Here is a 23,039-nt window from a genome sequence, read left to right on the forward strand (position 1 = left end):
TGGTACAGTCGAAGATGCCATGGTCACTTGTGTGAGGATCATTGACACCACATCCTGGTCCTTGGGGCTTGACTCCTGGCATTGACCTTCCTCCCACTGTCGTTTAACTGTATGCCTGGAGGACCTTGTCCTCCTCCCCAACCTTCCCCAGCTCACTCTTCTCCTTTCTTCCTTTCTCCCTCTGGTGCAGTATCTGAATACTTTGTTCTTTCTCAAAACTGGTTTTCTTTATATCCACGTCTCTAGCACTTGCTGCAGCCACAATTTCTTTTTACTCATTCACAGGATGTGGGCATCGCTAGCTGGGCCAGCATTTATTATGCATCTCCAAATGCCGTCCATTTTAGAGGGAATTTGATAGTCTGTGGGTCCAGAGTCACACGTAGGCCAGACCAGGTAAGGATGGTAGTGTTGTGTGGTTATGCTCAATGCTTTACTTGTAATTTTTTGCAATTTACTTTTATTTATCATATGAAACTTTATTTCCAGTACTATGAATCTTTGCTGATTTAAGTTCCAGGTAACGATGGCAGATTTCCTCCCCATTAGTGAACCATAAGGGTTTTTACGACAGTCGACAATGGTTTCATTCTACCTTTAATTCCAGATTTTCTTTTTTATTAAATTAAAATTTCATAATCTGCCATGGTGGGATTTGAACTCAGGTCCCCAGATTACTAGTCCAGTGACAATTCCACTATGCTACTGCTTCCCCAATGCACCTCACATCACAGAATTAAAGAAAATTCAGTGCAGAAGAAGCCTTTCAGCCCATCGAGTCTGCACTGACATCCTTAAGCAGTGCAGGGTAGCTTTTTAAAAATAAATTTTGAGTGCCCAATTCATTTTTTCCAATGAAGGGGCAATTTAGCATGTCCAATCCACCTATGCTGCACATCTTTCGGTTGTGGGGGTGAAACCCACACAAACACAGAGAGGATGCGCAAACTCCACATGGATAGTGACCCAGAGCTGGGATGGGATCTTGGTACTGTGAGGCAGCAATGCTAACCACTGCACCACCGTGCAGCCCAGTGCAGGGTAGCTTTAAATGATGGTAGTCACTCATGATGTTAGTCTCTGACTAAGGAGTCCAGCCGATGAACAGTACAGTTAACACAGGCTATGCACAGGGATCAATCATAAAAGCAAGCAGCAAAAGGTTGGCGCCTGCCTGCGTTACAATCAGTGGGCATGGATAATTGTGCATCACGATCCCTGCACCCATTTTTGGTGACTATTCATTTGAGCTCTGTGGTATTTTACAATGACAGGCTAGTGTGAAATTTTTATTTCACTTAGCTGTGTGTTTTCAAATGTCAGTGTTCCGCCTCTCTCAATGTGCCTAAGATTGGAAAAACCTTCCACCTGGTTACTGTAACAGATGCTGTACAATTGACATGAAATCCTTAATGTCACTTAAAAAATATTTGTATTGGATTTTGAAATGGCCTTGAAGGGAAACAATTTGTAGGGTCATGGAGACTAATTGGATAGATTTTTTAAAGCATTGGTATAGTCAAGATAGGTCAAATGGCCTCCTGCACTGTCATTCTATGACTTTGTGAAATATTTAATCATAAATGATAATTACTTGGATCCAAATGCAGAGGTCCAGCCCCCATTTCAAACAGATCCCTTTTTTCCCAGCAGGCTAAGGTGTAATAATGGGCTGTCAATCACATAGGTGAGAAACTCAACTTCAGTCGGGCCATTTAAAATTAGCGCTGCGTTCAGACTGACTGCGTTTCTGCTGTTTTATGGGCTTTAACCTGCAGTGTTAGAGTGAGAAACATATACATTCTTCAAAGGAAGTTAGGATCTGTTTAAGTGACATGATCCGAAGTTTTAAAAAAATCTCCAGCCCTTTAAAAACAAAGTAAAAACAGGCTGAAGCTATCAGTTAGAGTTAAAAAGAACACCTTCTGTTTGACTGCTTTGATTGACAAGCCAACAGGTGTAGGTTAGGAAAAACCATGACCACCTGCTCCACAGTTTTAATCCTGTTTTGTGTTGACATATCCCTATTTTTGCAGCTAAGGTCATTATGAATGCTTGGATGAGTTTCAAAAATACCCCAAAATATTTAACTCAGCAGGGGTGTTCCGAGTTCACAATTTGATTGTCAATTCATAGAAGCTATCAACAATCTATCTGTCTTTGACATGGATGCAGAATGGAAATGTGTTTGTTTTTATGACAAATTGAACACTTGAGTGGATTTAAATGCTTTGAATGGGTTTCATGGACGGAGTCTTTTCGCTATCGTGTGTGTCTGAGTGAGAGCCTTATTATATTGTTTGAAGTGGATTTTCATTTCCACATGGTTCCTGAGGTCTGCCCATGGTCCATAGTAGGTGATTATTGAGGTGAATGTCAGTTGGCATGGGAAGGTCATGTGAGGTATGAGGGCCATGGGAAAATGGACGGAGTACATGAGTTGGCATGGAAGGGTTATGGGGGGTGGTGGGGGGCTAGGGGTGAGGCCTAGGGGGGTTGAACTACTGGAAAACAACTGGTCTAAAGCAACTGGAATGTAGTCCCAGAGAACCAAGGCATCCCATCTAACCAGAAAATACGGGACAATGGCAGCAGGTCTGACAGCATCTATCGAGGGAGAAGGGAGTCTGGATGACTCTTTGTAAAAGCTTTGAAACATTAGTTCCCTTCTCTCTCCACAGATGCTGTCAGACCTCCTGCGATGTCCAATATTTTCTGTTTTTGTTTCAGATTTCAGCATCCGCAGCAATTTGCTTTCATTAAGGCCATCTAACCAATCTGCCTTGGTATTTGCCTGCCCCCATAGCGGTTTACACTCTGCTTCCGAGGTCGTTGGATCCAGCTTTATCTCACCCTCATCACCCGGAAGGAAAATTCGGCATGGATGGGCCCTTAAAACTGAAGAATTATTGCCGAGTTGAGAAAATTCCTGACTCGAGCTATCCCTCAAGTGAAAATCGAGCCCTACAACTTTAAATAATGCAAGTGACCTGATCATTGACTGCGTGAGAAGATGTACAGTCACCAGCTGTTATGTGGGTTAAGAGAGGAAGAATGCAGTTATTAAAATTGTCTGTCTCAATTTGTTTTCATGTAACTTTCTCTTTTTTTAAATTAAAAAAAATGAATTTAGAGTACCCAATTTTTTTTTTTACCAATTAAGGGTCAATTTAGCCTGGCCAATCCACCTACCCTGCACATCATTTTATGTTGTTGGGTGGAAGCCACGCAGACACAGGAAGAATGTGCAAACTCCACACGGACAGTTACCGAGAGCAGGGATCGACCCCGGGCCCTCGGCGCCGTGAGGTTGCAGTGCTACCAACTGCGCCATTGTGCCACCCTGTAACTTTCTCTTTAATGCCTGCAAATCTCTTCTGTTTGTTTCTCATACAGTTTCCATGTTTATCTCTGTATGTACAATTTTATTTGTGATTTTTTGAAGTAAATTTCTGACCCTCTGTGTGTGCCTCCAAAATACTTTCTCCATTATTTCCTTTGCATAGTTTTCTAATAAATGCACAATCGCCTCTATGAGTTCACCGCCCCAGTGTTGAACGTGAAAATTGTTCTGTGTATTGTCGTGTTGGGTGTTCCGATACACAAACAAACCAACACAGTTGTGGATGGTACAACTCTGTTTTATTATTCTGTACAATAATAACTATTAACTTCTGGCTGTGGTTCGTGCTTCACCAGCTAACCTGTGGACCCAGCCCTAGCACTATCTTAAGCAGTGACTCAGCACATGGTGTATGTCTGAGTGGCACGCTGTGAGCTCTGTGCTCTGAGCTATCCTGGTAGAATGAGCGGGAACTGTGGTGTTCCCTATTTTATAGTGCGTGTGCTCTCACTGGTGATTGGCTGCGATGTTGTGTGTGTGTTGGTTGGTCCAACTACCTGTCCATCAGTGTGTGTGTGTGTGATTGCACCATGATATGTTAATGTGGATATCATGACATCCCCCTTTTCACAAGGATATGTGCCTACATGGTAATAAATATTGGTGTGTACTGAGTGCATCTGAGTATGTGTGTGCAATATTTACAACAAGTACATGAGGCTAAACTATATACATAGGAAGGTGTCAGGTGCAACAGAGCAACGAGGTTGTACCACGAACAAAACAAGTGCAATCATCAAATATCGAAAGAGAACTTGAAATGAAATAAAAATCGCTTATTGTCACAAGTAGGCTTCAAATGAAGTTACTGTGAAAAGCCCCTAGTCACCACATTCCGGCACCTGCTTGGGGAGGCTGTTACAGGAATCGAACCATGCTGCTGGCCTGCCTTGGTCTGCTTTCAAAGCCAGTGATTTAGCCCTGTGCTAAACAGCCCCGAACTTCTGGAACAACAAGAAAAAAACATGTTAACAGTATTGCAAAACAATTCAGTGAGTCCAATGTGCAAACAGGCTCATAAGCCCAGTCTATTATGTGGGCGACGAATTCGGGTTGACCGCCTCAAGGGTGAGTCAGGATCCACCGGCTGAGGAAAGGGCCTGTCCACGGGCGAGAGAGGAATAGGCAGAGTGGCAGGAAGCTCAACAAAGTCGACATTAGGGACAACAGGAGGGCGTGGCACCGGTGCATGATCACGTAGCGAGCACGGATGCAGCCGAAGGGCCCGCCGATTACGCCGGCGAATGGAGCCATCAGGCAAGTGAACCAGGAACGAGCGGGGAGCCACGCGGCGGAGAACCTCGGCGGTTGCCGACCAGCCACCCTCCGGTAGGTGTATGCGGACGTTGTCGCCAGGTGCCAGGGCAGGAAGATCAGTTGCCCGAGCGTCAGGTGCCACCTTCTGCTGAGCACGCTGCTGTCGCATCCTTTGCAGTACTGGAGAATGGTCGGGTTTAGGAACATGAATGGATGGCACAGTGGTCCTGAGGGTGCGACCCATCAACAGCTGGGCTGGCGAGAGGCCCGTGGACAGTGGGGCCGAGCGATAGGCCAGCAGGGCTAAACAGAAGTCAGATCCGGCATCAGCAGCCTTGCAGAGGAGCCGCTTCATGATATGGATGCCCTTTTCCACCTTGCCATTCGACTGGGGATGCAAAGGGCTGGACGTTAAGTGTGTGAAGTCGTATGAAGCGGCAAAAGAAGACCATTCTTGGCTCGCAAAACAGGGCCCGTTGTCAGTCATGTCAGCGGAATTCCATGGCGAGCAAAGGTTTCTTTGCATGCTCTGATGACAGCTGATGATGTCAAGTCGTGCAGGCGTATGACCTCCGGATAATTTGAAAAATAGACAATTATAATGATGTAGTCCCTGCCGAGCGCATGAAAGGGGTCCACACCCACCTTTGCCCAGGGGGACGTGACCAACTCATGGGGCTGAAGTGTCTCAGGGGGTTGCGCCGGCTGAAACCTTTAGCAGGTGGGGCAGTTGAGCACCATGTTAGCGATGCCATCGCTGATGCCCGGCCAGTATACCGCCTCTCGGGCCCTTCGCCTGCACTTTTCAACCCCGAGATGGCCTTCGTGCAATTGTTCGAGGACAAGCCGGTGCATGCTGTGTGGGATCACAATCCGGTCCAACTTTAGGAGGACACCATCAATGACGGCCAAGTCATCCCGGACATTGTACAATTGTGGGCAATGCCCCTTGAGCCACCCTTCCATCATGAGGCGCATCACACGTTGTAGAAGGGGGTCAGCCGCAGTCTCATGGCGAATATGGGCCAGACGTGCATCAGTAGCTGGCAGATTGGCCGATGTGAAGGCTACTTGTGCGTCGACCTGACAAACGAACCCCTCCGATTCGGGCGGTGTGTTCACTGCTCTGGACAGGGCATCCGCGATGATGAGGTCCTTTTCCGGGGTGTAGACAAGTTGGAAGTCATACCTCCGGAGCTTGAGCAGAATGCACTGGAGGCGAGGGACCATCTCGTTGAGGTCCTTCTGAATGATGCCGACGAGGGGGCGATGGTCGGTCACCACAGTGAACTGAGGGAGACCATACACATAGTCGTGGAATTTGTCGATGCCGGTCAACAAACCCAGGCACTCCTTTTCAATCTGCGCATAGCGCTGTTCTGTGGGGGTCATGGCCCGCGAGGCATACGCGACTCGGGCCCACGATGCAGTGTCGTCCCGTTGCAGGAGTACCACCCCAATGCCGGACTGGGTGGCATCAGTCGAGATCTTTGTGTCCCGAGTAGTGTCGAAGAACGCCAATACCAGGGCTGTGGTGAGCTTGATGTTGAGCTCCTCCCATTCCTTCTGGTGTGCGGGCAGCCACTGGAATTCCGTTGTCTTCTTGATCAGGTGGCGAAGAGCCGTTGTGTGCGAGGCAAGGTTGGGAATAAACTTCCCCAGGAAGTTGACCATCCCGAGAAAGCGTAGCACTGCCTTCTTGTCTGCTGGCTGCGGCATGGCTGCAATAGCTGCCACTTTGTCGGCATCCGGCCGCAGCCCTGACCTGGATATGTGGTCCCCCAGAAACTTTAGCTCAGTTTGGCCAAAAGAGCACTTGGCTCGGTTGAGGCGCAGGCCCTGATCTCGTATCAGTGCAAAGACACGCTGGAGACGACTGATGTGCTCCTGTGGTGTGGTGGACCAGATGATGACGTTGTCAACATAGACTCGTACCCCTTCGATGTCCTCCATCATCTGTTCCATGATGAGATGAAACACCTCGGATGCCGAGATGATGCCAAACGGCATCATATTGTAGCAGTATCTACCAAAGGGAGTGTTGAAAATGCACAGCTTCCTGCTGGACTGATCCAGTTGAATCTGCCAAAAGCCCTTTGAGGCATCAAGCTTGGTGAAAATTTTAGCCCGGGCCATTTCGCTCGTGATTTCTTCCCGTTTGGGTATGGGGTAGTGTTCCCTCATGATGTTGTTGTTCAGGTCTTTCAGGTCGATGCAGATCCGGAGCTCACTGGAGGGCTTTTTTACGCACACCATGGAGCTGACCCATGGCGTTGGCCCCTTGACCTGGGAAAGCACTCCTTGGTCCTGCAGGTCCTGCAGCTGCTGCTTGAGGCGGTCCTTGAGTGGTGCTGGGACTTTGCGAGGTGCGTGAATGACCGGGGTGGCTTCCGGTTTGAGCCATATTCTGTAAGTATAGGGCAGTGTGCCCATGCCCTCGAAAACCTCCTGGTTGTGGGCGAGGAGCGAGAGGAGCTGCGCCCTAAAGTCTGCATCCGGGAAATCGGACGTGCCTTCTGGAGACAAAGTGTGTACCCGCTGAACGAGGTGGAGGATCTTGCACGCCTGTGCGCCTAACAGAGAGTCCTTCGAGGATCCAACTATCTCAAATGACAGTGTGGCTGTATGTGAATTGTGTGCAACCTCGAGCTGGCAGGACCCCATGACCGGGATAACGTTATAATCAACCAGCTGACAGTGGGATGGCAGAATCGGTGGTTTAACCTTCAAGGTGTGGAAGGCTGACCATGCAATGAGATTGGCAGAGGTACCAGTGTCTAAGCGGAATGTGATTGGTGATCGGTTGACCATTAGGGTGGCACACCATTCATTGCCCGGATTAATGCTGTGCACTGGCATCGGCTGGTGGGTCCGACTTGGGGACATCCGGTTCTTGTTTATTACCGCTACGCGGAAGGGTTCCCGGTCATCGGTATCACCGGTCTGCACGTCGTCAGGGTATGACTCGGTGTATGGAGGCTGAATGGCCCGCACGTCCCTGCGAGGCTGGCGGAATTGCGGAGAGTTGGCAGGTTGAGCTGCTCGACAGCAGGCAGCGTCGTGGCCCATCCTGCCACAGTGGAGGCATTGTTGTGCTTTGGCCGGACATTGTCGCTTTAAGTGTGCGGATCCACAGTTGCCGCACGTCGTGACGTCATGGCGTTCGTTGCGCCACCGCGCATGCGCGGTGCGGTCCTGAGTAGAGCACGCCTGCGCATCCCGTCCCTCTGCGTCGACGTCCCCTCTTTTGGCGCGTACAAGTGCGGGAGGCCTTGGAAAGCGCACAAAATAGCCGCCCTCGTCCGGGCCGCGGGCCGGGAGGAACTTGATCGACTGGACCCGCTCGGCCTCATAGGATCCCTGCCATGCCGATTCGGCCGCCTGGAATTGGGAGTACCGGCTGGTCGCGTTTTCGTGGAGGACGCAGGTCTTGATGGCGGTGGCTAGGGTGAGGCGCTTTATTTTGAGGAGCTGCTGGCGTAGGGTGTCCGAGGTGACCCCAAAATCTATCTGATCCCGAATCATGGAGTCGGAGGTGGCCTCATCGCCGCAGGACTGCGCGAGGATACGGAGGTGTGTCAAATAAGATTGAAAAGGCTTATCCTTACCCTGCAGGCGCTGCTGGAAGAGGTACCTCTCGAAGCTCTCATTAACTTCCACACTGAAGTGTTCCTCAAATTTTAGAAGGACCGTCTTGTACTTCGTCCTGTCCTCGCCTTCCGCGAATGCCAGGGAGTTGTAGATGTGGATGGCGTGTTGCCCCACATATCATGGTGCAATAGGAGAGGAGGAGGGCGATCTTCCTGGTGTCCGATGCATTCTCCCTGTCTGTGGCTTCTAGGAAGAGTTGGAAGCGCTATTTAAACAGCTTCCAGTTGACGCCAAGATTTCCAGCGATCTGGAGCGGCTGCGGCGGGCTGATGGTTTCCATGGCACAGGATTGCGGGTTTCTGAAGAGGTGCAGGTAGGTCTCACAGTCGCTGGCGAGTTTTTAGTCCTGGTATCATGTCGTGTTGGGTGTTCCGATACACAAACGAACCAACATGGTTGTGGATAGTACAACTCTGTTTTATTATTCTGTACAATAATAACTATTAACTTCTGGCTGTGGTTCGTACTTCACCACCTAACCTGTGGACCCAGCCCTAGCACTATCTTAGTGAGGCACTCAGCACATGGTGTATGTCTGAGTGGCACGCTGTGAGCTCTGTGCTCTGAGCTATCTCCTGGTAGAATGAGCGGGAACTGTGGTGTTCCCTGTTTTATAGTGTGTGTGCTCTCACTGGTGATTTGCTGTGATGTTGCGTGTGTGTTGGTTGGTCCAACTACCTGTCCATCAGTGTGTGTGTGTGATTGCACCATGATATGCTGATGTGGATATCATGACATGTATCTGTCTCTGTCCCTCCATGTCCATCCTGCTTTCCTCTCCTGGCTCTCTATCTGCCTGCTTTTCTATAAAATACCTGTGTTGCAAATAATTTTCCTTCTTTTAAAACTTACCTGAAAACATGTGCTGAGTTGTTTTGAAGTATTTACAAAAAGTGACGGCATAATTGTTATCATAACCAGCCGAACCTTATGCTTTAAGCACTGCACAGATTGCCTGCAAAGTAGAAATTTGCAAGTTTTTTACTGAGTGTTTGCATTGACTTAGACTAGGTACCATGCTGGGAATTGACGTCATAGATGCTTCCTGAGCATTGTAATTGTCTAGAAAGACCACAAACTCAACAACTTGACTTTTTAGAAAGGTACAAGCACCAATGGAAAATATTGTGAGACACATCTTAAAAGTAGAATGTGTTGTGTGGTTGTGCTTATTGTTTTCCTTGTCATTTTTGCAATTTACTTTTATTTGTCAGGTTATAAACTTTATTTCCAGTACTATGAATTTTTGCTGGTATAAGTTCCAAAATGGATTGTTAAAAATATTTTTTGGATGATTTCATTAATTCACATTTTTTCTGTTGGTGACTCTTTTTAGCTGCTTTATCGTTGTTTGAATGTAGTTAATTCTGCTCGCTACTTGCTCATTGGTAGTGCCTCACACTTGGGATTTGTGTTGCATTTTATATATACATATATGAGGGCAGCATGGTGGCGCAGTGGGTTAGCCCTGATGCCTCACGGCGCCGAGGTCCCAGGTTCAATCCCGGCTCTGGGTCACACTCTGTGTGGAGTTTGCACATTCTCTCTATACTTGTGTGGGCTTCACCCCCACAACCCAAAGATGTGCAGGGTAGGTGAATTGGCCACGCTAAATTGTCCCTTCATTGGAAAAAATGAATTGGGCACTCTAAATTTATAAAAAGAAAATATATATATATGAAATTTGACCTTAGCAAATCTATGTTTAACAGAAAGGTTTGCTATCCAAGATATGATGCTGAAGTGTGACACCAGAGGTGTTACAGACACAAGTGCATGCAATAAACAAGAGTTTCTCTATGTGTGGATAATTTTATCATATATAATATACTGTACACTAACTTGTGCATTAAACAGAGTCAATCTCTACCTTGCCACCTCTCTGCTTTCTCTCAAAAACCTTTACAAAAACAGCCGCTTCAATTGTACGTTTGTTTACCCCCCCCCCCCCCCCCCCCCACCCCCTGCAACATCTATCCTGCTCAGTATTTGATGCTTCCTTAGTTATTTGCAAGCTATATTAATAATTCAGACAAACAGGTTGAGAGTAATGTATCTAAGTTTTCTGAATACAAAGCTAGGTGGGAATGTAAGCTGTGAGAAGGACACAAAGTGATTGTAAAGATATAAAGACAGGTTACATGAATGGGTGACAAGACGGAGTATAATGTATGGAAGTGTGAGTCATTCATGTTTTTTGTTTTTTAAATAATTTTTATTCAAAATTTTTCACAGATTATCACAACAGAAAAATAGAATCCCCCCCCCCCGTTACACAAATAATAAAACAACAAGGACAAAAGTGCATAAATAAACAAATAAACGTTTAACAGTAAACAATAGTGCATCCCCTACTAAACACGAACTTTGATGCTGCTGCTGACCATCTCCTAACGCTCCGCCAGGAAGTCTAGGAACGGCTGCCACCGCCTGAAGAAGCCTTGCACAGATCCCCTTAAGGCTAATTTCACCTTCTCCAATTTAATAAACCCTGCCATGTCGTTAATCCAGGATTCCATATTGGGGCCTCGCATCCTTCTACTGAAGCAGAATCCTTCGCTAGGCTACCAGGGACGCAAAGGCCAGAATACCGGCCTCTTTGCCTCCTGCACTCCCGGCTCGTCCAACACCCCAAATATTGCGAGCCCCCAGCTAGGCCTAACCCTGGAATTCACTACCCTTGACACCGTCCTCGCTACGCCCCTCCAGAACTCCTCCAACGCTGGACATGCCCAGAACATGTAGGTGTGGTTTGCTGGACTCCCCGAACACCTCGCACATCTGTCCTCACTCCCAAAATACCGGCTTAGCCTTGCCCCGGTCATGTGCACCTCGTGCAGCACCTTAAATTGTATCAGGCTGAGCCTCGCGCAAGAGGAGGAAGAGCTTACCCTTCCCAGGGCATCCACCCACATACCCTCGTCGATCTCCTTCCCCCACTTACCTTTTAACTCCTCCACCGAGGCCTCCTCCTCATCCTGCATCACCTGATAAGTTGCCGAGATCCTACCCTCTCCAACCCACCCCCCCGACAGCACCCTGTCCTGGTCCCTGCGCGGCGGCAGCAGCGGAAACTCCACCACCTGTCGCCTAACGAACGCCCTTACCTGCATATATCTGAAAGCATTTCCAGGGGGAGCCCGAATTTCTCCTCCAGCTCCCCAAGGCTTGCAAACTTCTCGTCTATGCACAGGTCCCCTATCCTGCTAATACCTGCCCTGTGCCAATTCAGGAACCCCCCATCCATTTTCCCCGGGACAAACCGATGGTTCTCCCATATCGGGGACCACACCGAAGCCCACACCTCCCCCTGTGGCATCTCCATTGCCCCCAGATTTTGAGGGTCACTGTTACCACCGGGCTCATGGTGTACATTGTCGGAGGAAGGTACACCAGGTTGAGCTTATACCCGGAGAAATCCCCAAATTCCCTAAGGGTCCGCATCACCTCCGGCATTCCCCCCACTGGGTCCGCCACATACAATAGCAGATCGTCTGCATACAACGATACCCGGTGTTCCTCCCCCACCCCCGCACCTACCCCCTCCAGTTCCTGGACTCCCTCAAAGCCATGGCCAGGGGCTCAATCGCCAGTGCAAAGAGCAGGGGGGATAGAGGACATCCCTGCCTCGTCCCTCGGTATAGCTGGAAATATTCCGACCTCCTCCTGTTCGTGGCCACACTTGCCACCGGGGCCTCGTACAGCAACCTCACCCAACTGACGAACTCCTCCCCGAACCCAAACCTCCTCGACACCTCCCACAGGTACCCCCATTCCACCCTATCAAAGGCCTTCTCCGCGTCCATAGCCGCCATTATCTTCGCCTCCCCCTCCACCGCCGGCATCATAATTACATTCAGGAGCCAACATACGTTGGTATTCAACTGCCTCCCTTTCACAACATCCGTCTGACCCTCGTGTATGACCCCTGGAATACAGTCTTCAGTCCTCATGGCCAATACCTTTGCTTGCAGTTTTGCATCCACATTAAGGAGTGAAATCGGCCTATATGATCCGCACTGTACAGGGTCCTTGTCCCACTTCAGAATGAGAGAAATCAGCGCCCTAGACATCGTCGGGGACCGGTTCTCCATGTCCTCGAACTTCGCCTGCCGTTTCTTATGGAGCGCCTCATGCGCCTCCACCTTCACCGCCAGACCCAAGATCTCGTCCTCATTCTCTGAGACCTTTTGCCGGACATCCCAGATCGCCGCCCCTTGGGCCGTCTGAGTCTCAAGCAGCTTGTCAGTTGACACCTTCATTGGCTCCAGCAGCTCTGCCTTCAGCTCCGTGAAGCAGCTAGAGAAACTCCTGCTGCTCCTGTGACCACTGCGCCCACGCTGCCTGCTCTCCACCCGCCGCCATCTTGGTCTTCCAAAAGTCCACTTTTTTCACCGCTCCACACCTGGTCCAATCCATACAGTGCCGGGGGATTATTGCTATCCCCTTCCCACACTGGGAATCATCAAAAAAGTGCCGTTGGGGGCCCTAAAAAGAGCCCAAAAGTCAGTTTCTAGCGGGAGCTGCCGAACGTGCGACTTAGCTCCGCATAACCGCAACCGGAAGTCCCATTCATGTTTTTTTAAACAACCTTTATTGTCACAAGTAGGCTTACATTAACACTGCAATGAAGTTACTAGTCGTCACATTCCGGCGCCTGTTTGGATACATAGAGGGAAAATTCAGAATGTCCAAATTACCTAACTGCACATCTTTCGGGACTTGTGGGAGAAAACCGGAGCAGCCGGAGGAAACCCACGCAGACAAGAGGAGAACGTGCAGACTCCATACAGACAGTGAACCAAGCCGGGAATCGAACCTAGGACCCTGGAACTGTGAAGCAACATGTGCTACCCACTGTGCTACCATGCTGTTTGAATGGTGGAGTAGGTTTGAAGGTCTATATGGTCTACTCTTGTTCCTATTTCTTATGTTCTTGAAGAACCTTAAGAGATTGTTGTTGTGTGAATGGTGTTATATAAATGTAAGCTGCTGTTTCATGGATGCTTGTGGGGTTGTGACTGACTGATCTAGGACCAATGATACTTGTGTTGATCAGAAAACTGGATTTGAATGCACAGCAGTGGTATTTTCTTCTCCCAGTCAGCTCATTCTACTGTCTGTTGTTTCATTCTAACCAAACGTTGTTGCACGAGGCACCAAGTTATAAGAAGCTTTTTAGGGTGGCACAGTAACACAATGGTTAGCACTGTTGCTTCACAGCTCCAGGGTCCCAGGTTCGATTCCCGTCTTGGTTCACTGTCTGTGCGTTTTCCCCGTGTGTGCGTGGGTTTCTTCTGGTTGCGCCGGTTTCCTCCCACAGTCCAAAGATGTGCAGGTTAGGTGGATTGGCCATGCTAAATTGCCCTTAGTGTCCAAAAAGGTTAGGTGGGGTTACTGGGTTATGGGGATAGGGTGGAAATGTGGGCTTAAGTGGGGTGTGTCATAATATCCACTCATGGATATAATGAGATGCAGACAGACAGTGATTGACACACAGGATAACCAATGAACACACACAACACATAACAACCAATCACCAGACAGGACACCACCACTATAAAGCACACAGGGCATTAAGACTCTCTCTCTCTCTACAGGACACAGCTATTGAGATAATAAGAGTGCACAAGCCAGTGAGCACTATTACCATGAGGTAGAGAGTTAGTCTGGTCAAGCCAGTAGGAGGTTATCAGTTAGACTGATAGAGTGTCAACTCACAGCAGACTATGTACAGCAATCAGGAAGTTCAATAAAACAGCGTTGGACCATCTCCTGTGTCAGAAGCCTGTTTCTAGTTTCATTGCACCCAGTTTCAGTCAACTTTGAACCAACTTACTGAACACATCATGGTACCAGAGTGCTATTAATCCTAACGAACCTACCTCGAGTGCATCTGCAACGACCAGCAAGCAACCATCCAGCAGCATGGAAAGAATCCAGCCTCCTTCGCAACTCCGGATCTCCGGCAACCTCGGCGCCAACTGGAAAGTCTTCAAACAAAAGTTCCTCCTGTACATCGAGGCCTCCGACCTCGAGGCAGCATCGGATGTCAGAAAGATCGACTGTGGGGGATCACGCCATCCACATCTATAACTCGCTTATGTTTGCCGATGGCGAAGACAAGACAAAGTTCAAGACAGTTCTGCTGAAATTCGACAGCCACTGCGACATTGAGGTGAATGAGAGCTCTTCCAACAGCGGCTTCAGGGTAAGGATGAACCTTTTCAGTCCTTCTTGACCCATCTCCGCATCCTAGCGCAGTCATGTAATTATGACTCGACGACTGATTCCATGATCCGGGATCAGATCGTTTTTGGGGTCCAGTCCGACTCCCTGCGGGAGCAGCTCCTCAAAATCAAACAGTTGACCCTCTCCGTCGCCATCGAAACGTCCGTTGTACATGAGCATGCCAGAAATCGCTACTCCCGCATCAGGGCGGCAGAAACTGCAAAACTGGCCTCCCACAAGGCAGAAAGGGCCATAGTGAAAATGCAAGGCTTTAGCATCGAGGAGAGTGGCCGTTTTGCCCGCTTTTCTCGGGTCCCCACGCATGTGTGCCACGACGGGGTGGACGATGAGGCCGAAGACCCTGAGGCGCATGCGCGAATGTCAGCTGACCGCACTGTGCATGCGCGATGGCGCACAAAACGTGCTGATGTCAGCGTCATGACGTGTCCGAATTGTGGCTCTGCCCATTTAAAGCGGCGATGTCCAGCCAAAGGCAGGCGATGTCTACAGTGTGGAAAGCCTGGCCACTACGCGGCCTTCTGCAGGTCCACTCCACCGAACAACAGCTGCAGCACAGACGTGTCCGCTGCATACAACAAGGCATGCAGGATTCTGATCCAGACAGCCCAATGGACCCCAATGCTGACTGCGTCGAGTCTCCACATCAGGTGGGCATCATCACCACACGCGAGTTGGTCTCTACCGGGCCTGCCAACCGCCTTTTGGTCCTCAGTATGGATCCTGACGACGAGTGGTGTGCCGTTATCACGGTCAACCAGTCTCGCATCCGATTTAAATTGGACACTGATGCGTCTGCGAACCTCATATCACAGCCGGACCTCGACATCATCCAACACCAACCTAGCATTCTTCCACCAGCCTGCCAGCTCCTTGAACATAATGGTAATGCCATAGCTGCCAGTGGGTCGTGTCAGCTAGGTGTCTCTCACAAGGCAATCAAGGCGACGTTGAGATTCGAGATTGTCCGGCCTGACAAGGCACCCTGCTCGGTGCTCACGCATGCAAACTCCTAAATCTGGTACAGGGAGTTCATGCCATGTCCTCGACACCGGCGACGGCCTCGCCCAATGCGAATCTCCAGGCTGAGATAGACGACATTCTCACACAATACCACAGTGTGTTTGATGGGATGGGCACGCTCCCATATTGCTACAAGATATTGCTCAAGCCGAATGTCACCCCAGTCATCCATGCACCATGCCGGGTGCCGGCTCCTCTCAAGGATCGTCCGAAAACGCATCTACGAGTGCTCCAAGACCAGGGCATCATCTCAAAGGTCACGGAACCCACAGACTGGGTCAGCTCCATGGTCTGAGTCAAGAAACACGCTGGCGAACTCCGTATTTGCATTGATCCCAAAGACCTGAATCGCAACATCATGCGAGAGCATTACCCGATCCCGAAGCGTGAAGAATTGACCTGTGAGATGGCTCATGCCAAATTCTTTACCAAGCTGGATGCCTCCCGTGGCTTTTGGCAAATTCAGCTGGACAAGTCCAGTCGGAAGCTGTGCACTTTTAACCCTCTGTTCGACAGGTATTGCTTCAACTGCATGCCTTTTGGTATCATATCAGCTTCCGAAGTATTTCATCGCATAATGGAGCAAATGATGGAGGGCATCGAGGCGGTGCGAGTCTATGTGGATGGCATGATCATCTGGTCCACGATGCCCGAGGATCACATCGCTCGCCTCAAACAGGTTTTCCAGAGGATTCATGAAAATGGCCTCCAGCTCAACAGGGCCAAATGCTCGTTTGGGCGGCCGCTATCAAGTTTCTGGGTGACCACATTTCACAGCAAGGTGTGCAACCTGACGCTGACAAGGTGCTGGCAATCAATGCCATGAAGACACCAGAGGACAAAAAGGCGGTCCTCCACTTCCTCAGGGTGGTAAATTTTCTCGGAAAATTCATTCCCAACATGGAATCCCACACCACGGCCCTCCGGCATTTCGTTAAAAAGTCGACAGTGTTCCAGTGGCTTCCCGCACATCAAGCGGAGTGGCTTGAGCTGAAGGCGAAGCTCACCACAGCCCCAGTAATGGCGTTCTTTGACCCAACCAAGGATACCAAGATATCCTCAGACGCAAGCCAGGACGGCATTGGGGTGGTGCTCCTCCAGCGAGACGATTCCTTGTCCTGGGCTCCAGTGGCATATGCCTCCAGGGCCATGACTCCGACCGAACAACGGTATGCCCAGATCGAAAAGGAGTGTCTGGGCCTCCTGACAGGAATAGTCAAGTTTCATGACTACGTATACAGTCTGCCGAAGTTCACGGTGGAAACAGACCACAGGCCTTTAGTCCACATAATCCAGAAGGATTTAAATGACATGACACCTCGGCTGCAGCGAATTCTTCTTCATCTCCGCCGATATGACTTTGAACTCGTCTACACACCGGGCAAGGAGCTGATCGTCGCAGATGCCCTATCCCGATCCATACCATGCCGTGTGAACCGGGCGACTTCATTCGCCACATCGAGGTACAGGTGCAGTTGTGTGCCAGCAGCCTCCCAGCCACTGATGAACGAGTTGTCCAGATAAGCGAAGAAACTGCCAAAGATCCTCTACTGCAGCGCGTGATGCAACACCTTGCCCAAGGCTGGCAAAAGGGGCAGTGCCCCCAGTTCTTCAATGTTAAGGACGAGTTAACGGTTGTTGAGGGGATCCTTCTGAAACTAGATAGAATCGTCATTCCCCAAAGCATGCAAGCCATGGTGCTCAGACAGATCCATGAGGGTCACCTTGGGGTCGAAAAATGTCAACTCACAGCAGATTATGTACAGCAACCAGGAAGTTCAATAAAACAGTCTTGGACCATCTCCTGTGTCAGAAACCTGTTTCTAATTTTACTGCATCCAGTTGCAGTCAACGTTGAACCAACTTACTTAACACATCAGGGTGCTCTTTCCAAGGGCCGGTGCAGACCGATTGGACAAATGGCCTCCTTCTGCACTGTAGATTCTATGGTTCTATGATTGTACGAAGCTAACTGTTGTCATGATATACACCTGTATATCATGGTGCAGATACACACTGATGGACACACAGTGGGACCAATCAACATACACAACACCGCAGCCAATCACCAGTGAGAGCAAACGCACTATAAAGACAGGGGACATCAGAGTTCCCGCTCATTCGAGTAGCAGCTAGCTCGGAGCACAGAGCTCACAACCTGCAACACAGACCTTCACCATGTGCTGAGTGCATCAACTGGTTAGGACAAGGCAAAGGTCTTTAGTTAAAGCTGGTATCGTATTTACCCACAGTTCAAGTATGTTTAAATAGTTAACCTTTTAATAAAATAGTGTTGCACTACTCCAAGTGTTGGTGACCTGTATGTGATCCAGAACACCCAACACATCAACTGTTGCACATCATTAACTGTTGTAAACCAAATCCACAGCACTGATGGTGCAAAGAAATCTGAGGAACTTTAGTTGTGACTGTCTATAAAAGTATGCAACAGAATCTGTGGCTGTTACGCTCGCTGGATCATCATTCTGATGGTAAAGAGTTATTGCACCAGCTGAATAAACACATTTGAAAGTCCAGCTTAGCTGGATATTCAGACTTACTTACCTTGTCTGCAAACTTAACTCTGAGCTGAATGAAGGAATAGAATGGCAAAACTTGAGGTCATCTAAAATTATGCTGCTCATACTTTGACTTGGGCTATGTACTGGTTGACCTACAGTTGCTCCCATTTGAATTTTGAATTCACTTCTTAAAAATATTTTTACTCAAAGCATTTTCAATTAAAACACAGCACCAATAACCATCGCTCCAAAAGCCAAACTCCACATACATAGGCCGGGATTCTGGAAAAAAGCGGCTAAGTGTTGACGGCAACGTAAACACCGGAGTGTTTCACACCGACATCGAGTCGAGGGGCGTCTTGGCCCAGCGATTCTATAGCCCACAGGGGCCAGTATGGCGCCGGAGTGCTCCGCGCTGCTCCAGCTGCCGTACGCGGTCCCGCACTGCTCGCCGCGGGTCCGTGCATGCACGCGGCTGTTTCCGCGCCGGCACCCGCAACATGGTGGAACCATGCAGCGGGCTGGCACAGAAGAAGGCAGCCCCTCCCCCCCCCCCCAGATCGTGCGAGCCCGCTGATCGGTGGCCCCCATCACGGGACTGGCTGCCGTGGAGGACCCCCCAGGAGACTGATCCCCCCGCCCCCCCACCACAGCCACCGCAGCCGCGACGCCGAGCTCCTGCCCCATGGAACCATACGTGAAACACGCCGTTGGGAACTCGGGCGGTCGACCGCGGAGAATCGCGTCCTGGCGTCGGACCCGATCGCGGGTCTGAGGCCCCATTCTCCGCCCCCGCGCCAAGCGCCATTTCGGACCGGAGGCTCGGAGGATCCCAGCCATGAATTTTGAAATCACATCATTCTTTTCAATTCCTTGAATTGTCTCCCTCCCCCTCCCCAGTTTTTTGAGCCCCAGAATCCTCTTGGATATCTGTGCTCATCTAATTTTGTCCTCTTGAGCATTCCCAATTTTAATCATTGTCCATCATTTGCAGCACCTTTAGATACCTTGGCCCCCAAGCTCTGGAATTCCCTCCCTAAATGTCTCTGACTCCGTTCCTCTATTTTTCCCTTTAAGCCGCTGTTTAAAATGAACCTCTTCGATTGAGCTCGGCCATCTGCTCCAGTTATCGCCTTATGCGGCTCAGTTTCAAATTCTGCTTTATAACACTGCTGGGGAGCACCTCGGGATGTTTAATTACATTAAAGGCAATGTATAATACCAAGTTGTTGTTGTTGATGGAGGAAAGAAAAACCATTCAGCCTAGACTTGCAATGCGGAAGCCCGCCTCCTGTCAGTCAATTGCAGAGCAGCTTTGCCAAGGACTGTGGAGAATATTTAACATCAGACAACTCCACCCTCCCCCAGCAGGAGATTGCAGAAGAAGGTGGCAGCAGTTGGGACCTTAAAGGGGAAGAACGAACATAAATGTTAAATCAAATCACCCTGAGCCAAGTCTCAAAACAAACCAGCCTGGATCCAGCCACTGTGGAAGCTAGCAGAGACAATGCACTGATACTGGTTTCCACTGGTCTAAAATGACAGAACGGGTCACCTCAAACTCAAGTGTGAATATATCTCTTCTGTCCAAAGGATTTTGTAAAACACTTGAAAAATAAAACTGAGTGACATTTTTGAGGAGATAACGTCATGTAAAGCTTAACTGAAAATTACAGGAAGCTGTAAATCGGCCCCGTCTGCTGGCTTCTGTTAAAAAAAGAAAGTCTCCTGTTGAATAAATGAACAGGCTTAATAATGATGCCTGGAATTTTCCTGCTGGAGTCTATAGCCCCAATATAAGTTTTATGGCTGCACAGTTAACCACAGTGCAGAGCGTATGTGGCAAACAGACACAGAGACAATGCACAACAGATCCGACAGGCTGTATAGCAATTGGTAAAGTTCAATAATGTGCAGGTATTGGTAAAATCTACAGAGGTTTCCTGCAGGAGCCGCAATACAATTATCAACTCTTGTCCTGTACAGCAGGGTTACAGATAAACCCACACTGTAAAAACATAATCTTGTCTATTGCACATGGTACAGTGTCATTCGCCACATTGGCTGACCTATGTATTGGGATTTAGAGATGATAAAGATCAAGTAGAGAGAGAGAGAGAGGGGGGGAACATATGCTAAACTCAGCATTTACTCATAGTCCATTTATTAGAATATACACAGATAAACAAGGGGATTTGCACTGGCTCAGCATTAACACCATATGGGTGGTTTATTACAAAGTAATTACTGCTTGGGCTAAAGTACCAAATCACAATCAGAGAGCTGACAGATGATAAATAAATAAATGATACCACACAGCAACTAATCTCTAAATCTAAACAGGTGATTATGAGGAATTACAAGAGATCGATTTATTAAGAGAATTGTGCGGCTCGAGAAAAAATATCTAGGAATTTTCCTGCTTCTTTGAAAAACTCTCAAATAGTCATGAATTCATCATGTTTCATTTTCTGTCACAATATCTTAATCATACATGTTGCTGTGAGGAAGTTCTGCTTGTCAGAAAAGATACCGGGTACATCTACAACTAAAAGTAGAAAGTTGCCCTTCCTCCGGTTTTAATAATACTCTACAACTTGATATATTTTAGACTTTCACAAGTGCCCATATGCAATGCATCAATAATCAGGCTATATTTTTGATATTGTCTTTCATTGTGACTTCAAGTCTCCAAAACCACTTTAAGCATACTATCATAATTCTAGTAGAAATATTTAAATATAAAAGTAAAATAGTTTGCCCTGATGGTGCAGTTGTTTTCAGACCTTACTGAGATAGGAAACTTCAAATGGAGCAGTGACAGGGGACAGCGATAGCTTCCATAAATAAATGGAAATGGATCATTTACAACAAATCAGTGTTGATGATGGAAGAGGGCGTATTACTGAAGTCAGTGGAAGGGACAATGAAAAAAAAATGAAATGAAAATCGCTTACTGTCACAAGTAGGCTTTAAATAAAGTTACTGTGAAGAGCCCCTAGTCACCACATTCCGGGAGGCTGGTACGGGAATTGAACCATGCTGCTGGCCTGCCTTGGTCTGCTTTAAAAGCCAGCTCTTTAGCCCTGTGCTAGGCCAGCCCCTTTGCTAAACCAGCCCCAATGATGATGTTTATACTGGATGGTGTCAAAGCTCTTGAGCGCTGAATTGTTGCTGCACCCAGCCAGATGAATGGTGAGGGCTCCATCACACCCCTGCCTTAAGCATTTCGATGGTGGGGAGATTTGCTGTAGTGACTGTGCCTGAAGTATATTCTCGCAGGTGTCAGATAAGAAAAGGAGAACACTTGGTTGCGATTCTCCTTGGATCGAATAGTTTACCAGTTCTCCTTGTCAAGGAGAAGGCCATTCGGCTATTGTGTCTACACCGGATCTCCAGCTGAGCATTGTGCCTTAGTGCCATACCCCTGCCTTCTTCCGGTAACCCTGCACATTGTTTCTATTCATAGATAATCATAGAATTTACAGTGCAGAAGGAGGCCACCCGGCCCATCGAGTCTGCACCGGCTCCTGGAAAGAGCACCCTATCCAAGGTCAACACCTCCACCCTATCCCCACAACCCAGGAACTCCACCCAACACGAAGGGCAATTTATCACGGCCAATCCACCTAACCTGCACATCTTTGGACTGTGGGAGGAAATCGGAGCACCCGGAGGAAACCCACGCACACATGGGGAGAACATGCAGACTCCGCACAGACAGTGACCCAAGCCGGGTATCGAACCTGGGACTCTGGAGCTGTGAAGCAATTGTGCTATCCACAATAAACATCTAATGACCTCAGGAATACCTCAATTGAACTTACCTCCACCATACATCCGGGCAGTGCTGCTGTGTGCGAAAGTATTTTCTCACATTGCGTTCGCTTCTTTTGAAAATCACTTTAAATTTGTGGCCTCATGACCTTTGATCCTTTTACCAGCGGGTCTACTTTCTCCCTATCTATTCTGTCCAATCCCTGATAATTTTGAACACCTCTATCAAATCTCTTCTTGGCCTTCCCCTCCCAAGGAGAATAGTTCCAAATTCTCCAATCTATCTTCAGAATTGAAGTTTCTCATACCTGGAACCATTCTTGTGAACCTCTTCTGCACCCCCTCCAATGCGTTCACGCCTTACCTGAAGTGTGGCACCCAGAAGTGTACATAATATTCCAGCTGAGATCTAACCAGTTGTCTTGTATGACTGAAAAAAGAGACAGGCAGAAACCTTTCATCCTGCATTTATCAGGGACACCCCACATGGACACCAGCAGAAGGGAAAAAAAACAATCCACACTGCACGAGAAGAGAATGCCGATAGGCTGATAAGTGGACTCCGACTGGCAGAGGCGCCAACTGATTATTGTTTTTCTTTCATTTAGAGTACCCAATTCATTTTTTTTCCAATGAAGGGGCAATTTAACGTGGCCAATCCACCTACCCTGAACATCATTGGGTTGTGGGTGTGAGACCCACGCAGACACGGGGAAAATGTGCAAACTCCACACGGACAGTGACCTGGGGCCATGGTCGGACCCAGGTCCTCGGCGCCGTGAGGCAGCATCCAACTGATTATAGTGTTGCTTGGATTCATTAGTATTGTACTCAGTTGAATATTGCTTTCCTGTAAAGGATAGCTGGCATCATCTCATTATTGACATTCAGTTTTTGCATCCCTATCTTGTTCAAGGCTTCAATGACATCTGGAGCCAAGTTGTTCTGGCAATACCTGGACAGCATTGGTGAGTCGGTGATTTTTCCAATGAAAAATATTTTTTAAAGTGTTGCATTTATACAACACATTTAATGACAACCTCTATTTGCCTTGAAACCTCACTGGCTCTCTGGGAGGTTCCCTTCTGTGATGGCAGGTTCAAGACTGCTCAGAAGTATTCTAGCCAGGATTTTCCCAGCTATAGAAAGGAGGGTGA

At 48.5% G+C, this 23,039-nt stretch overlaps 1 long non-coding RNA gene across 1 annotated transcript in view; it reads left to right on the forward strand.

The window, feature by feature from the left end:
- The first annotated feature begins 288 nt into the window (after positions 1–288).
- LOC140384828 (uncharacterized) overlaps positions 289–23,039 on the forward strand; it is a 38,669-nt gene continuing 15,918 nt past the window's right edge. Inside the window, exon 1 of the long non-coding RNA XR_011933155.1 lies at positions 289–396. This is a non-coding gene — a long non-coding RNA (uncharacterized lncRNA). The remainder of the gene's footprint in view (positions 397–23,039) is intronic.

This window comes from Scyliorhinus torazame, chromosome 10 (assembly GCF_047496885.1).
Source record: "Scyliorhinus torazame isolate Kashiwa2021f chromosome 10, sScyTor2.1, whole genome shotgun sequence".
NCBI classification, from domain to species: domain Eukaryota; kingdom Metazoa; phylum Chordata; class Chondrichthyes; order Carcharhiniformes; family Scyliorhinidae; genus Scyliorhinus; species Scyliorhinus torazame.